Source organism: Podarcis pityusensis (genome assembly GCF_964106645.2).
Source record: "Podarcis pityusensis genome assembly, chromosome: 1".
In the NCBI taxonomy this organism is placed as follows: domain Eukaryota; kingdom Metazoa; phylum Chordata; class Lepidosauria; order Squamata; family Lacertidae; genus Podarcis; species Podarcis pityusensis.
In genome coordinates, this window is record NC_138028.1 from 138657142 (window position 1) to 138674485 (window position 17344).

The window sequence follows — 17344 nt, forward strand, 5'->3', positions numbered from 1 at the left end:
CCATTGAATTCAGCGGGACTTATTTCTGAGTAAACATGGCTGCTACGCTCAAGATGTTATAAAGCTGCTTAGTAGTATTTGTAAGCACAAAGTTGAATTATTTGATCTTACTTATTATACTGCCCCAAGGGTCCTGCGTAGCACAGGTAAACAGTACCCTGTATATTTCCAGACCGATAAATATTTTCCTGTGTTTGATTTATCGTCATCATTATATAAGAACAGATTTGTTTATGCAGCACTCCTGAAGCAATTATTTTTACTTAACTTGCAAGTGTGGACATTATCACACATCCCTCAGCTGATACGCTGCTCCTTTCTAAGGCAAAAAAGGAAAGGAAAGGTGGGGGAGTTTTACAAACCATTAGAAAAGGCCATTTGGGCTAATCAGTTCCCTGTGTGAAATATTTCAGTTTGAAATGGAATTAAAAATCCCTTGATCCATCTCCTAAATACAAATATCCCTTAGAGCCCCCAACTTAAGCAAGTCTATTTTTGCTTTTGGGGTCTTGCTTGCTGAATTGCACACCCTGCTCCAACAGCAATTCTTTACCCCAGAAACTGTAAATAGGCTCTTGTGTATGGACCTAATAAACATACTGCTTTTATTCATGTACATATACTGGTTTTTTTTTGGGGGGGGGGGAGTTATACAAGAGCACCCACAACTAATAGGATGTCAGTTGTGCTAGGGCAGTTCAATGACATGTAATACACCCCTCTGGATTATAAATATTAAACATATTTACAACCTGCCTTTTGCTTTACTGAAATCATATAAAGCATCACAGATAAACAAGATGAGTTTTTAAAACACCTGATCAAAACCAAGTTGTAGTAGTAGCAGCAGCAGCAGATTTCTCCAGTAATTGGGTTGTGCAGAGACTGTATGATGATATTCACTAGCAACATATACCGTAAGTCCGTGTACCTTCCTGGAGGTCCCATGTACTTAGTCGCATTGTCCTCCCCAACATCTGTGTCCCTGAGATGACCACTATAGTAGTTTGATATCTTCCTTGTTCTTAAGATCATAGAAACCATTTGGATGTGGAGAAAGAGCAGACCATTTATGGTATAGCCTAGGAAACCCAGAGCAGCATTCATGGAGATGAGTTTTCACCCGATTATAATTTTGTGGGGGATGAGGAGACCCCACCCACTGTCTTGCAACTAGACTTGTTTGTCTATTCTTGGGTTCCCCAAGAACAGGCAACTTTCACATACTTCAGGTCAGCATTGTGGCCCTCAGAACATATAAGAGCACATAGAGGCGCCAACCCACAATCCCATTATGAAAGGAGAACCCCTACAAAAAAAAATGCTTTTAGATTTTATTTTAAAACTAGTAGGTGATACCCAGACTTTAAAAACTCGTCACTTTGGTGAGGTTTCAATTTGCACTTGAAATCCATGTACCGGTATTTTCAATGCCTCTTCCAGCAATCATCATGCCGGAGGAAAACCGCCTCTCTGGGGTGCTCCAGGAGGCGTTTCCACTCATCTTCTCCTTCTCACCAGTGGTGGGGAAAGCAAGATGCCACATCTTGTGCTTCTACTGCCTGAGGTGAGTGCTTCGCCCTGCCTCATCAGTGGGCCGGCTCTGTTTGCAAAGGTAGCCTTGCACCCTATCTACAAACAGAGACAGGGAATTCCTGTGGCCTGGATGGGGGCTTCTCTATTTCATCACTTGTCCCTTGCATTGAACACCCTGCTTACAGACATATCCTTTCCCCAAATATAAGAAAGTGTGTACCTTTCCTTTTTTGATCATTCAAAATTCAACTCCTGAAGTAAACATATTCGATTCCAAACACATAATTTGATATTGTTATTTTAATGAAGCATTCCAGCTCCCCTGCATGTTAATCTATTTTCCACAACATACATTCAAGGGAATAAAAAGTTTTGCAATGGCTGCATGTTGACATGACTATCCAATGAGAGTGCTTTTGCTCAGCTCTTGTTTCTTTCAGTGGGGCTTCTTGCAAGATACCCTCTGTGAGGGCATTTGGCCCTCCTACATATTCTTGCAAAATAATTCTTCCACTTGGGGTCACTGAAAACTACGAGGATTATTGAGAATGCTGTTTCCATCTGCATTGCCTCTCTGCTTTTAATGAAACAATCTTCTGCCTGCCTCCTTCAAATTTATTGAAAGAACCCTTTTTCGTTGACAGAAATAGTCTTTAAAGCCAGCATTCAATATTTTTCTCTTCCTTTAATTAAATTTTTTAGTTTGCTCCTAGGGGGTTTATGGATCTCCAAATCCTTTTCCTTTGCCCAGTTGGCTGTTTTGTTACAAGCTCCCTATTTATTGCTTTGCTCATACAGCTCTTTACATCCCTCACCCCTTAAATTCAGGGTCCTTGGATGTGTGTTCAACGATACCAGCTTTAACAGGCTTCTGCACGTTCCTAAAATGCAGTGAAATTTTACAGCAACTGTCACTTTCCTAAAGAACCCCTGTTGAAATGAATATTGTGTTTTATTAAAAGTACCTCCTTCCCAAGGTGTTTGGTAATGCTAGAGAATGGAGAAGGGCACAGTTTTGTTATAGCACCCCTCAAGATAGAGAACTGAATATCTAGGGCTTAAGGTAGGATTAAAGTGCAGTTATCCAGAGTCATCATATTAACAACATACAAAATCAGAAGGGCTGGATCATCTTTAGCAAGGGTAGCCAACAAGGTTCCTTTCAGATATTGGTTGGGCTACAACTCCCATCATCCTTGACCATTGGCCATGCTGGTTGGGGCTGATAACAGTTGTGATCCAAAACATCCGAAGGGCACCATATTTGCTACTCTTCAGGGCTAACTCGGTAGCTACTTGCATAGCTGCCAGTGGTTGAATTTGCTGACAAAATGGCTGATAGTTGACGTGAGCTCCTTCCCTTTCTCACAACACAGGTCACAGGCACAATTCTTACTAGGTCTATGACAAAAGCTAATGGGTAAGGTGTCATAGCAGGCTACAATCAATTGATCACACTGAGTTCAGAATAGTGTCTCCCGTGGAAACCCAGCTTTTGATTCAGATCATGAAATGATAAATTCCTGACACAATTACATAGAGGTACCCAGTAGCCTAACAAAAATGTCAGCTCCCTCCTCCCCAAATGAGCTGCTACCTTGGCTTAGTGCTCATAAATAGACTTGATTTGCGACATTTGATAAACACAACCCATCCCATTTCAACACATGTCAGGGGCACTTATGTTTGGAAAGGCACAAGCCATAGAACCAAAAACATCTCTTTGTTACCATACTACAACAGATGAGTCAACTAATGACCTCCCCAAAAAAGACTGGATTGCTAACAACTTATTGTGTGTTTTTTCAGAGAAGAAAAAATGTCAGCTAAATGACATTGCAACATGTTGAAACATGTTGGTCACATCAAATATTTTTATGCTGCTCTTTATTTGTTTCGCTCTTGTAATTTTAGACTCTTTGTTGTTTTTCCTGCAGCAGTCTACCCTGCTACCCCTCTGGAAATCATTTCATTCTTTTATGTTTTGTGAGCTGCTCAGATAACATGTTATTGGGTAGCCCATATAAATACAGTAAATAATTATTTTACAAATAACACCATTCTGAGGTTTGCAGGGGGCATTCTTTTTGGTACTGACCCTCTCTTCTTTCTGCCAATAAAAATGCAGCTGATTTCCACCCTCTAATGGCCATAGGAATACAATATCAGAGCATTATATTGAATTTTGATGGGTCTTCTTAAGCAGGAAACACATCTTAGCACTGACATTTTTGTTTGACAGAAGAGAATGCTACCATTTTCTATTATTCAGGTATTATTGCATGAGTTTCTCACAGTCTTGATCCAAAGCAAAGTGTAAACAGATAAATGAAAATATACTAATTGGGCTAGACTAATTGCGTACATCAAGGCAAAGCCTAGACCTTCCTCCTTGGTATTGAAACATCTATGTGCAGGAATTAATTATTTATTTTGCATGGAGGCGCGTTTCTGTCATGTGAGCCTCCACTTGTAAACTTAAGTAGAAGAGTTCAGTTACTATTTGCCCACCTTGCTTGAAAATTAGGTTGGGACGTATGAAATCTTCTCCAGCAAGGGGATTTTACTGGAACTAAAACACCACATGGGTTCTAGGAGGCAGGAGGGGCTGAGTTGCCAAGATAGGCCAAGTGAAAAGAGTCAGGGAAGCCAAGATCCAAATCAGCCCATTATAGGAAGACAAGTAGGCCCTCCTGATCTGCATCTATACATCCCATGACTCCCTGGAAACAGTGGTTGGGGACAGAGGGGAGAAAAGCATGATGTGGTGCCACCGTGGGACCATTTCCCATCTCCACCGAAAGTAAAAGTAAGTTGGGGAAGAGAAACACGCTGAGGTTGTGTAACATAGCTTGTGTACATACTCCTTTTTACTCCGCATTCAGTGCACTCCTACCGATGGTTTGGGGAGCAGTGTACACACAACATTAGTCACAAACCATGTCTATCCTGTAGATTCTTAGGAGAAGCTGTGTTTTCTCCCAAGCCAGCTTCAATCCAAAAGAACAACCTGGCTGCATTTTAAGTAAGTTTCTCCACTTACCATGTAGTTTGGCCTCAATGGGCAGGAAGTCCAGAGGTTGGAAGGGGGAGGGGCAAAAGAGACTTTAAATCAGCAATGGCCTTTGTAGAAAATCAATAACAATCTTTTATTTTAAAAAATCAGCAACGGCCTGAGATATAGGAACCTAAGGGAAGACAAGGTAGAAAACACATAGGCCTGGAGAAGTAATCTGGGCAAACGCCACAGATTTAACTGTACTGTGTCATTTTCATGGGGGCTGGTGGTCAAGAGGATATCACAGGAAATTCTTAGCACGTGTCATGACCCTGGAGTTCCTGCAATGATGAAGACACAATTTCTGAGGCTGCAGAGTCACAAGCTGAGAGGCGAGACCAGGTTCAGGGCTCTGAAGTTCTGCTAGAGATCAGAAGACCAGTGAGCCTGGGGACAGAACAGCCTACAGAACAGCCTCCTGTAGCACCAGGACCCTCAAAGCTACCCTCCTCTGAGGAACCAAATGTCTCCCACCACACCTCAGTGGTCCAGCACTGCAGGGATTGCACAGGGCATGAGGCTACAGTCTCTATCTTCAGGCAAGAGGGTTGGCCCTTTAAGTTCTCCACAAGGGAGTTGAGTCTGGGAGAGGGAGTTTATGGACAGAGGATTAAAAGGACACAGTTGGCTTTTGATCTTTGTCAAAAGCTCCAGGCTGGAGTTGGCTGTCCCCCTGCTGCTCTCAGCTGGTTACAGGGTGGTGCTGATAATGCCAAGGTTGCAGGTTTGATCCCGCATGGGACAGCTGTGTATTCCTGCATTGCAGGGGGTTGGACTAGATGATCCTCGGGGTCCCTTACAACTCTACAGTTCTATGATTCTATGAAAGCGTACATTAGTAGCCCTTACTATTCATGAGGCATGCTTGCAATGACACCTCTCCTTCAGCTCATTTATTTCTTGACATGTTAGCTGGAGAGACACTAAAGCTGATCTGTGAAGTAGATCCAGATGCAGGCTGTGTAGAAGACATGACTACACTTGCAAACGACCTGTCACAACACATTTAGGAACTTGTTACGGTGCTCAGCACTTTTTCTTTCAGCCAGGAAATCATAGCTCAGCTTGATCAGCCTTTGTAATCTTATTCCCACACAGCTCACAGCCCCCTTGGTGTCACCATCCATCGGTTCTGTCTCTTCTGATATTCCAAAAGGTTAGAAAGGAGCAAGGCAGTCTAAATAATGCAAGAGACCATCGTGTATTATGAATATGGACCCAGTGAGGCAAACGCAATTGCAGCAGGCAGTGTTAGAAACTGAGAGTAACTTCTGGCTATACTTTTTGTGGAAGAAAACTGATCATGCAAGCAGCTGACATGTGAGCAGTGCAATGTTAGAACAGCTAGTACACAAGATTGCCCCCTTCTCTGCTGTGAGCTGGAAAAAAATCACAGTTTGCAATGATTCTTCATGGAAGTGGAGCCACAATCTTGTGTAAGTTTGCAGCTCCTGTGTTGCACTACTCATATGTAGGTGAAGGATATCCTTCTGTCCTATTTCCACAAGTGTGTGTAAAGGTAAAGGTAAAGGGACCTCTGACAGTTAAGTCAAGTCGCGAACGACTCTGGGGTTGTGGTGCTCATCTCACTTTACAGGCCGAGGGAGCCGGCATTTGTCCGCAGACAGTTTTTCCGTGCCATGTGGCCAGCATGACTGAGCCGCTTCTGGCACAATGGAACACCGACACCAGAGCAAAGCACGGAAACACCATTTTCCTTCCCGCCAGAGCGGAACCTATTTATTTACTTGCACTTTTTTTGGTGTGCTTTCAAACTGCTAGGTTGGCAGGAGCTGGGACCGAGCAACAGGCATGTAGAGAGGGAGGGCAAAGAGGTGCCCTGCTTCTGGTCTATTTCCCTTCACCAGTATTTTTTTAATGTGCAATACATGGTGTGCATAAATGCATTCCAGCAGGACTGGGTCTCTATTCTCTGTCTGGTCTATTCCCACATCTCCCGGTGGGGTGAGGCCCTGCCTGACTCCAGCTGTAAAGACGGTTCCTGTTGTTTAAAGTGCCTAGAGATCATCGAGGTGGGGTGTTTTTAAGGAATTGTTGATGGTGTCAAGATTTAGTTTCAGGGATGCACTATTTTTGCTGTTACCTGCATTCTTTTCTTACATATTTTTCACTGTTGGGACTTAATTTTGAATTATCAGTGGATTGTTTAATATTAAATGTTTTCATTAGCCTGTTGTTTATGTAACTATTTAAATTCTGTTATGCCTTCTAATTACTGATAGTGAATTGTTAGTGAATTGTAAATAGGTTGTCTTATGTAAACTTTAGATGCTGTTGCCACTTTGACCATGGTTTACCATGGAAAAGCAGCACATATGTAATGACGATATAAGAGTGTTTAGCACAGGTGTATATGAGACCATATGTTCAAGTACATGTGTGTTTGTGTGTGTGTGTTGTTCATGGTCAGTGGACAGGGGATGTTACAGATCCATTCATTGGCATCCTCCCTATCACTGCAAATTACCACATTCCAACTTGTCCCCACTGATTACCCACAGTTAACTAATGGTGATGGTTGTTGCTTTATACTAAGAGGATAGGAAAAACAGAAGACACGCTAGGTCTATGTTCATACAGCAACAGATAGCAGGAACAGCCAACAGAGGCTAACCGCAAAATAACACAAAGACCCGAGGAATAAGCAGCCACACACTGCACACTTCTGTCTGCACACTTTCCATCAATCCCTAAAACCAAGTCACTCGCCCTTCCTCTGAATTCAGTCTGTACTAGATAAATAAATCTGGGAAGCACCCTTATATCAACACCTCCGCAACAATTCTTACGCCTGGCCCCTGGCTCCTGATGTACATCTTCCTCCAACAATGGGGATTTTAAAAAGAAAATATGTGAAGATTCATCTTTCTCCCAGGCTTTCATGACTGTATGATTGATGGTCTCTGCATATGATTTCATTGGCTAATTGCTTATATAGCCCACCCTATTCGTTTTAAACTATTTTTAATATTGCATCTTTTAATTGCTACCAGCACACTGGGACCATTAGTTTTGGGAAGTTCAAGCCCTTCACCAATTCAGATTGAAGATGGCTGAATCATATGCCGTCATATAAGGTACCGGTAAGTGCACAGAAAGGAAGCAGTATGCAAGGAGGATGGCTTGGCAACTGCCCAGTGGCCTTTGGATGCTGGAACCATCTGTGCTGTCCCTTTAACTCTGCTTTGGCTGGGATAATCAAACAGGCTTAAAGTCCTCCTAAATGCTGTGCTATGCTTATGCATTTAGGTAGCCAGCTGCTATACTGGTTGTGATGATTCAAAAAATGGTTTTGAGGTATCTTTCTTTGTAAGTATATTACAAAGTATATTATCTTTTTAGCACATTCTAAATCACCCTGTGATCTCTAGTTATTTTTTAATAAATGAAATAAATAATAAATAGTGCAACCAGAGAAACACAGAGCCTATAGAAGCAGGCATTCTTCCACTGCACCAATTGATAGCACAGTGTGTAAATGCATCACAAAAGTTACTGCTGAAGACCCGTGTGTGAAAAAGGAAGTGCTACTCCTGATGTCCAGTATTCCTGTATTGTTCTTAAGAAGTGGCTTCAGATTAAACAAGCAGGTATTTTTGTGCTTCTGTAGCAACAGCCTGCTAGTTCACCCAAACACTTCCCAGGGTTATTTGGAGACCTCTGCACATTTAACAAGATTTGTGAACCTTCACAGTACTGCATAATTTATCCTATAAATCAGGGTACACGCAAGAAATATCTGCTATGTCAACAATTCTGCAGTCAACAGGCTCTAATAAATTGGAACTTGGAACCCTAGTTTTACTCAAAGATTTGTTTGGACATACACAAGGTTATCTGGTCAGCTATTTCTTAGCATGTTAGTTACAGACTCAGGTAAAGAGAGAGAGAGAATTAATCAATTAGATGATGTGAAGTTGTAATTACCTTCATACTCAGTGATCGGATACCAATTCTTGAAAAATATCGGCTATGCTGAGCATTCCTATGGAAAACACCAAATCCCCCTCTCACCATTTTCACCATTTTGCAAGTTGTCAAAATTCTTGTCATCTTGGGGAAAGTGGCAAAATAAAAATTATCTTCTTAAGGTGGATAGAGACTACCCACCATGTATATGGAGGCAAAGTTTTATGGGCGGTTGGTCTATTGACTCAGCTGGCAGCTTTTGCTTTGCATTTTCATTCATTCTTCCATTAAAAGGTTTCAGCTTGACTCCACCCTCTCTGCTCCTCCTTAGAGGAGTGTCTGACACAATTCTTGGAGAGATAAAAGGGTGTCCTGAAGATGCGTCCTAGGCCAAGCAGAAGCAACACTCCTTCTGCTGGAAAGCACCAGGGAACTGCAAGGGACTATCTGTCCCGCTGCCCTGGATTAGGCTAGCTGTGTAAATTTGTGAAATCAGAAGACAAGGAAGTTCCACTTAATGTTAGTCATGCTGATTAGAGACAATTTACAACTGGCACTTACTACAGACTGTAGATTATGTTAGATAGAAAACATTTTGCTATATTGGCTAGTTCCAAAGAGTCTGTCTGGCTACAGCATTACCTAGCAAGGTCTACTTTTTCTTTTATTGTTTTACTAGAGTCCACATCCTTCAACAATGTGTGTTAAGTCAGCAAAGTAAGAGTGCATAGACAGAATCGTTAAGGCCTCTGCTCATTTGTGTCTTGAGCATGCTCATTTGTGTCTTGAGCATGCATTCTTTGGCTAAGAGAATTAAAATTGTATTGCTGGTGTATACCAAGAAGAACCTTTTCCAACATTTTTGCAAAGATCCCAGCTGCCCAATACATGATCTTGTGGAAGCTGACCAGTTGTCCACTGGTGGACCACTGTCTACTTTCTGCATACCTTTGTTCTGCTGTGATGAAGAAACAGAACCACATTGGTTCCCATTAATTTCTGTGGGACAATGTATACAACCTGCAATCTGGTACACAGCTGAATATACAAAAACTATGAAGATGCCCTATAGCAAATTAGACCATTAGTTCATCTAAGCCTCAGTACTGTCTACACTAACTGGCAGCGGCTCTGCAAGGTTTCTCCCAGCCCTACCTGGAGATGGCGAGGATTCAACCTGGAACCTTGGCATGCAAAGCAGATGCTCTACCACTGAAATATGGCCCTTCCCCATTGCCTCATTCCACAAACTGAGATCACCAATACCAACAGTTTCCCTGAGTGCATTCCTGTACTTTCTCAAACCTAGGTAGATATTTCTCTAGGTAAATATGCTTTAATTGGGCACATCAAATAAATCTGTGCAAATATACCAATTTTATATTATATTGGCATATCTGGATCCAGAGATAGACAAGCAGAACTCCACGCAGCGGGCCTTTTCTGCACCACCCTGAATATATTCCCTTGTGCTCCCCCCAAAAGCCTCTCTTTAAGGTTGAGGAATCCTCTGGTTTTCCCCTCCTGCAAGTCATTTGTAAATAAAAGCCATTAGAAATAAAGAGCACAGCAACGCAAAAGTGAAAATATCCTCATTAATAAAAGGTCATCACACAAACACACCCAGTATAATCAAGAGTACAAGCATCCACATCCCAAACACTTTGGCAGCTTCTGCATGCAGTTAATATGGAGCCAGTCATAGATCTGTTAATGTTCTTATTTGAATTTGCCAATAAATAGGTAGGAATTTCAAAGTTTGACCAAGGAGATCTCCTCTTAAGAAACTAATGGAAAAAGCATGCAGTTAGCTTCTTCAGAAATTGAGTATTTGAGAAAAAAAGCTGTATCTTCCACAACACACTCCGGTCCACTCAGAATTGGGAGGCAAAAGAGATACATATTCCTACACTGCCCATCAATTGCAGAGAGCAATGGCACACATTGCATTTTGAGCAACATCAACACTTTCCTAACAGTGAAATTAAATAAGTCCACTTGACAGACCTCAAGCTCATGTTTTTTTCACATACAAGAAAGGGGGAAATATGTATTATAATAATAGCTAACATGTTATTGGAACTGAAACTGGAGTTAGACTTCAACTTCCATCCACTCCAACTAGAGTGGCCTTGGGGCAGGAATGATGGGAGTTGTGGCCTACAACCTCTGGAGCAAGGAGAGTCATACTTAGGGGCAAGACCAGATCGCTAACCCAGTGAGTAGCATAGCAACCACAACGGGTGTACCATGGCCCTCCTTCCTATTCTGCAACTCCAGAATTGTGGAGAAGGGGGCAATATATTTTCAAAGCTCTCTCCCCCCACCCCCTTTTTTAAATTTAAGGACATCTGCACTTGCTTCCCAGCCTCCCCCTTTGTGCTTCAGTCTAGAAACATCTGCTTCAGAACTCCCCCCACCTTCTCCCCACTGACAAATAAAAAAATAAAGAATAAAATGGAAGGGGTACCAAAAACAGGCCAATTGAGAACTGGGTGTGTTCATTGGGCAAGGAAAACTGGCTGGGGTGGGGGACCAAGGAACAGTGACATAGTGTGGGTTGCCAACACCCGGCGCAGGAAAGCCACTGACACCGCGAGTGACACACACACCCTGAATCAAGATTTGTAGGCACTAAAAAAACTTTAGATTGTTCCAGGGCACAGTATGAATTCCATTAAAAACAACAACATGGGGGGACCTCCAGAAACAGCCCCAAAAGAAATCAATGACACAGAATGTTGAACAAGTAAGGCGGCAGAACAGAACTGGGGGTGGGGTGGAGGCATAGCTGTCAACGTTTCCCTTTTTTTAAGGGAAATTCCCTTATTCCAAATAGGATTCCTCGCAAGAAAAGGGGAAAGTTGACAGCTATGGGTGGAGGTATGGAATCAAAATTATCTAACCTCTCAGCGACATTTGTGCCAGCAAATCAGGATGAAAGCTCAATAAACCGGTTGCATGGAAGTGACTAAAGAGGGGACAAAATCCAACCAAATTCACGCAAACAGTTTAGAAGTTTAAGTGGAGAGCATATATGCATATAACAGTAGTAGAATGAAACACTGACATTGCAAGCAGTATACAATATGCATGATACAAGGAATATTAGTGTAATTTTCATACAGGAGATGTGGGAATAGTAGATATGTTCCTCTAAAACATTAATTAAAAGGTCACTCACGAAATACCATATTCTTATGTAACATAAATTTAAATCAGAAAGCATATTTTCTGGTCTAGTAACAAGAAAAATGACTCTCATAAATATTCTGGCACTAAAATGACATGCTAGTTAGAGCTACTGTGGATCAGTAATAATGTTCGTGAATTGGTGCTTCTGGTTTCTTGTTTTGACCCCCCCCCCCCCCCAGTCTTCTCTGAATTATTTTTTTTTAAATTGGGCCACTATTCTCTTTTAAACATATGATGATGCTGATGCATTTTATGTTCATGTGACAATTAGTGATCTGCTCCAATTTTAGTCTATACTTATAAATAATGGTGTACATTGAAAGAAAATCTCGTGCAAGAGAATCGTTTGAAGTAGGAGAAAAATCTCTTTGTTGCTCTTGGGTCCTGCAGACTTTGGGAACCTCCATTTAGCACCATTTTCTCCCATTTTTGGCAATGAAGAAGAAGAAGAAGAAGAGTTTGGATTTGATATCCCGCTTTATCACTCCCCTTCAGGAGTCTCAAAGCGGCTAACATTCTCCTTTCCCTTCCTCCCCCACAACAAACATTCTGTGAGGTGAGTGGGGCTGAGAGACTTCAAAGAAGTGTGAGTAGCCCAAGGTCACCCAGCAGCTGCATGTGGAGGAGCGGAGACGCGAATCCGGTTCCCCAGATTACGAATATACCGCTCTTAACCACTGCACCACACTGGCTCTCCAGTGTAGCCATGCCGCCTTTTAAAAGAAACTATATAGGAAATAAAATTGTATTATTATTAACAATACATAACAAATAAATGTACCTTTGAGAATGTGCAGACTTTACAACTGCAGGTGTATTTCCACTCTGAAAGAAGGTGAAGATGGGAAAAGCTCCAATTAGCCCTCCTGTTTCTATTTTTTAAATGTTAAGCACTCTTTGAGTGGGGATAAAGCATTCTGCACATGCTCAGGGGTACATTTGTTGAGTATATGATGTTACCTCATATACAGTTTATTTAAAGAAGGGTTAGGGCCAAAGATGAAGGAGTGTTGCTAAACAGAGAGAGTCAAGGAAGGAGGGTGTGTCTATCAGAACACCTTCCCTCACAATGTTATGAGAGCAAAAGCCCAAACTTGTTCTGAAAGCTTACAGCTGAATATAGTATTCCTATGCCACCACCAAAGACTTCAGCTCTACTATCCTCTGCTAACAAATATTAAATAAATATAGTATGGGCGCTGGGTGTACTCAGAGCTCCTATTCTCCCCCTCTCTCCACCTATATTCTTCTTTTTCGTTCACTTCATCCACTTTAAGAAGAAACACTTTGTTGTAGGAATTAGCCTGATGATCCCACCGTTTTGCACATGGGGTTGATTTTGCTGTGTAAACATGCAATTTACACATGCTAAGAAACTTCAGCAACTTTCAGCTTCTTAGCATGTGTAAACACAGAGGAAAGCTCTACATTTAAGATTTAGCTTATTGCTACTTGTAGATGAATTTGAAATCACCAACCACCTAGCTGTTTCCTGCTTGGCAGGGGGTTGGACTCGATGGCCCTTGTGGTCTCTTCCAACTCTATGATTCTATGGAACCATCACAGTTGTGTTTGTGGCTGTGTTTCTTCCCCAGGTTAGCAAAATCTGTTTTCAAATATGACCAGGGTGTTTGTTTGCAGGGCTTTTGGTATTAGGGGCCTAAGCCAATTGCTCCTCCATGCACATGAGACCTGTGGTCTTTCCAAACGCAAGCGAGATAAGACTCTTTTCTTATCTTCATCATAAGAGAAGGAACCAAGGTCTCAGAAATAGGTCAAACTCCATTGCCGATAGGATTAGCAGAGTCAGATGACACAGACGATACACGAAATACCTTCCTAATAATCAAAGAACACTTAAGTAGGTAAGGATTTCAAAATGGCTTAACAACCCCCAAACTTCATCTTCCTTCAAGAACAGCCATAGCGGAGAACTGGAGCAAGCGAGCGTCCAGTGTGGTCAAACTGGCACACTGAGTCTGTGGGTTGAGTGAATGAACATTCAATGAAATACTTGAGTGATTGTTTCTGTGTGGTGATCTTTGAAAGTCTATAGCAAACCACACATAGGAAGGCACCTCACAAGGCTTCCAAAACTTTGTTAGCTCAACCATTTATTATTCTCAGCCTTATGGCTTGGTATATAACTAAGCTTCAAAATCTATCTAGTTCAACGGCCTGAAATAAAACCATGCTCTATTGCCCCTGGCAAATATATTCTCCATAGAATCATAGAGTTGGAAGAGACCACAAGGGCCATCGAGTCCAACCCCCTGCCAAGCAGGAAACACCAACATAGGCTACCAACTACAATGGCATCCAAAATTATTTATTTCATTTATATACTGTTTGATGGTAATAAAACCTCAAAGCAGTTACCATATTAATTGCATGTGACATGTAAGACAGTCAACAATTGCTGTCTCCATTCAGATGGGCAGGGTACAATTAATAATTTTTTATTTAAAAACATAAGAGGAATTTTAAACATGAGCAGCAATGATGTACAGTATGTTTCCTGAAATCTGGGAAGCTATTGGTAAAATATACTTAAGCAAACAGATTGTAATCTATTCTTCACAGAAAGCCAGCAGAATCAGCAGCTATCTCATCCTGGTAAAATTTCTTACTAGCCATAGATACGGTGACAAGTGATAAGGCTCCTCCTTTGCCCCAACACCAACACTCTCACATCAGATCCTTTGCCATTCATTGTAGCAGAACGTTAACCTTTCATTCCCTTGCTCCAACTATATATCTTTCCCAGCAGCCCATTGAAGCCTTTCTTCCAAGTGGAAACTCATTTATACATAAATAGACAATCACAATAATGACAATTAGTGATTATAGCACTGATTAATTTAAAACAAAGTGCATTCTGCTTTAATAGTTTGCATGACCTTTTTCTCCTGATACTGGCTTATCTTGGAAGCAAGGACTTTGCTCAAATAAGAAACCGGGAGATTGGGAGGCATTCCGTATGCAGCATTTAAAAGGAGAGAGATGTCTGCCCTGAAGCTACGCATTCCTTTTACGCTTTAAGAATAATGTGTCCTTCCACATCCTGTTCAAGGTCTATTTTATTTCCTTTCCTTAAGTCTGGAAGGCTGTAATAAGGGATCTCCTTGGCTTGTTTGCTGTAGCATGCGGAAACAATATAATCCTGTCCTTGACTAGACTTTAAATAAATGAGTATTTACCTATATTGGAGGCCCAGCCATGAATAGTTTATTCATATCAGCCAGTATTTCTAATAAGAAGCCTAGCTGGGAGAACAAGTTCAAGAAACCTACTTCTGTCCTTCGTACATGGCAAGCAATTTTCCTGCAATGGCTTTCTATTCCTTGGATAAGGACAGACCAAAGGAGAAAAGCAGGCTTTCTGGATGTCCCTAAACCATGGGTAGGCAAACTAGGGGCCGGATCCGGCCCAATCGCCTTCTCAATCCGGCCCACGGACAGTCCAGGAATCAGCGTGTTTTTACATGAGTAGAATGTGTGCTTTTATTTAAAATGCACCTCTGGGTTGTTTGTGGGGCAAAGGAATTCGTTCATATATTTTTTTTCAAAATATAGTCCAGCCCCCCACAAAGTCTGAGGGACAGTGGACCAGCCCCCTGCCGAAAAAGTTTGCTGACCCCTGCAAACCACACCGGTGAAAACATTTAGGAAACCTCTGAAATAAAGAATATAAAAAGATGTGTTAAAGGATCAGTAAAAGGATATCTATATACCTTTTAAGCAAGAGCACACACAGAGTACTGTTATCGGTTGAGGTGGGGGCTAAACCCTGGAAATTAATAAATGATAGGATTTTGATTACTTGGAGTACTGAAGGGAAGATTGGAGGCCAGTGGGAAAGTACAGACTAAGCTTTCTGTCCAAGCCAGGGCCTCACCTGAGATAGAGGCATTAACATTATAAAAGGAGTTTGTGGCCCATCAGAGAGCCTGGACCTGGCAGACAGAGGTTGCCATGGTGATGGGATGTGGATTCGAACATCCACACAGGAAAAGAGAGTCTTTAGAGCAAGGTGTACTGGGAAGAAGGAGAAACAGAAGGAGGAGGAGAAAAAGAAGGAGACTGGGATCCATCTCAGGCAGGCTGGCTGAAAGCTGGCTGCCGTTTTAAATTCTAAAATAGAGAAAACAAACATCTGTGACTGTATAAAATAGAACATTCACAAGCAGAAAAAGGTGATGGGAAACTGGAAATAAACACACACACAATGCCTTGATAAACAACATCAAAAATACTCTGCGCATGTACAGTTCCACATTTTAAAAACTGACTTTACCCATCATTACTTTTCCTCACTTACTGCCTTGTGGCCACTCGGCCTACCTCACATGGCTGATGTGAAGAAGTAGGAGTCCTTAACATGACTGAAAAGGCAGACTTAGCGCTTGTATTGTAAGCGTCAAATTTTATTTCCTTCAATCAGAGTAACATCTATGTTCTATAAAACGGATATGTTTTCCGCCACTCCAATTAGCACAGCTTCAAAGCTAAGCCCTGGTTGCCTCAATGGACCAGCCTGCAGTGCTCAATGGGAAATTTCCTGAATGGTGACATAGTAAAAATGGCAGTTCCAACTCAGACACCAATAACTTTCTCACCATAGAGTTGGTTGCTCACCTCTGTGCCATTTACTAATGCTTCTCTCCTCACAAAATGGTGGGCTGCAGAGGGTTGCTCTCCAAGTGTTAAGGCTTAGAACAGCCCACCACAGGGTAATTTCCCACATGTCTGAGGGAAGGAGCATTTTGTGGGTTGAATATCTCCCCTCCCCACTGTCTATGCATCAAGACTGTTCAATTATCACCTAACCCAAAGCTTCATTCCTTGTGCCCCAGAAGAGGCAAAAATTACAACATTTTGTTTGCTTTCTTTGGTTGCCCCAGAAAAAGCTGATAACAAGCTGCAGCTGAGGTTCAGTGTGCATACATCCAGCTTGTTGGTTTAACTTACACATAAATACACAGTAGGCAAAGATGTGCCTCGGGGCATGGACAATTGTTTAAATTGGACAGCAAATTCCTGCTGCATACATTCCATTACACTGCTGTTTACCAAGAAAGGAGGTGAATTTTCATCGGCCAGTAAAACATTCTCAGGGGGGAAATGTAACAAATCTACTAACTCAGCCAAATGGCTGCTCCGATTTTTAGCCTGAGAAATTTATCTTTGTCCTCTCTCTGAGGAGCTTTAACACAGTATGTGAAGCAACCTTGTGTGTGAGGATGTATTCATGTGACTATCATATCCTTCTTCAAAACATTTACTAGGTCTTTTAAAGGCATGGAGCTACAGCGCCCTCCATTGTCAGGACTTCAAAAATCTGCATATATGGAAGTAGATTAATGGTCTGACTTGGATCCTGGCATGAAGAAGTGCATATATATATATTTGAGACTCCCTTGCCTTTGCAGGAAAATAGCATAGAGTATAAATGGCTTCTCAAGGAGCCATTTAAACCTACCCATCTTTGAGAAATACCCCTCACAGCAGAGGGTAGCAAGCAAAGACTTGCCCTGGTACCATGGGGGGGGGGGGGTACACATGTATTAATTTCAGGGCTGGCCCAATGCATTTTGGCACCTGAGGAGAACCGTACAATGGCACC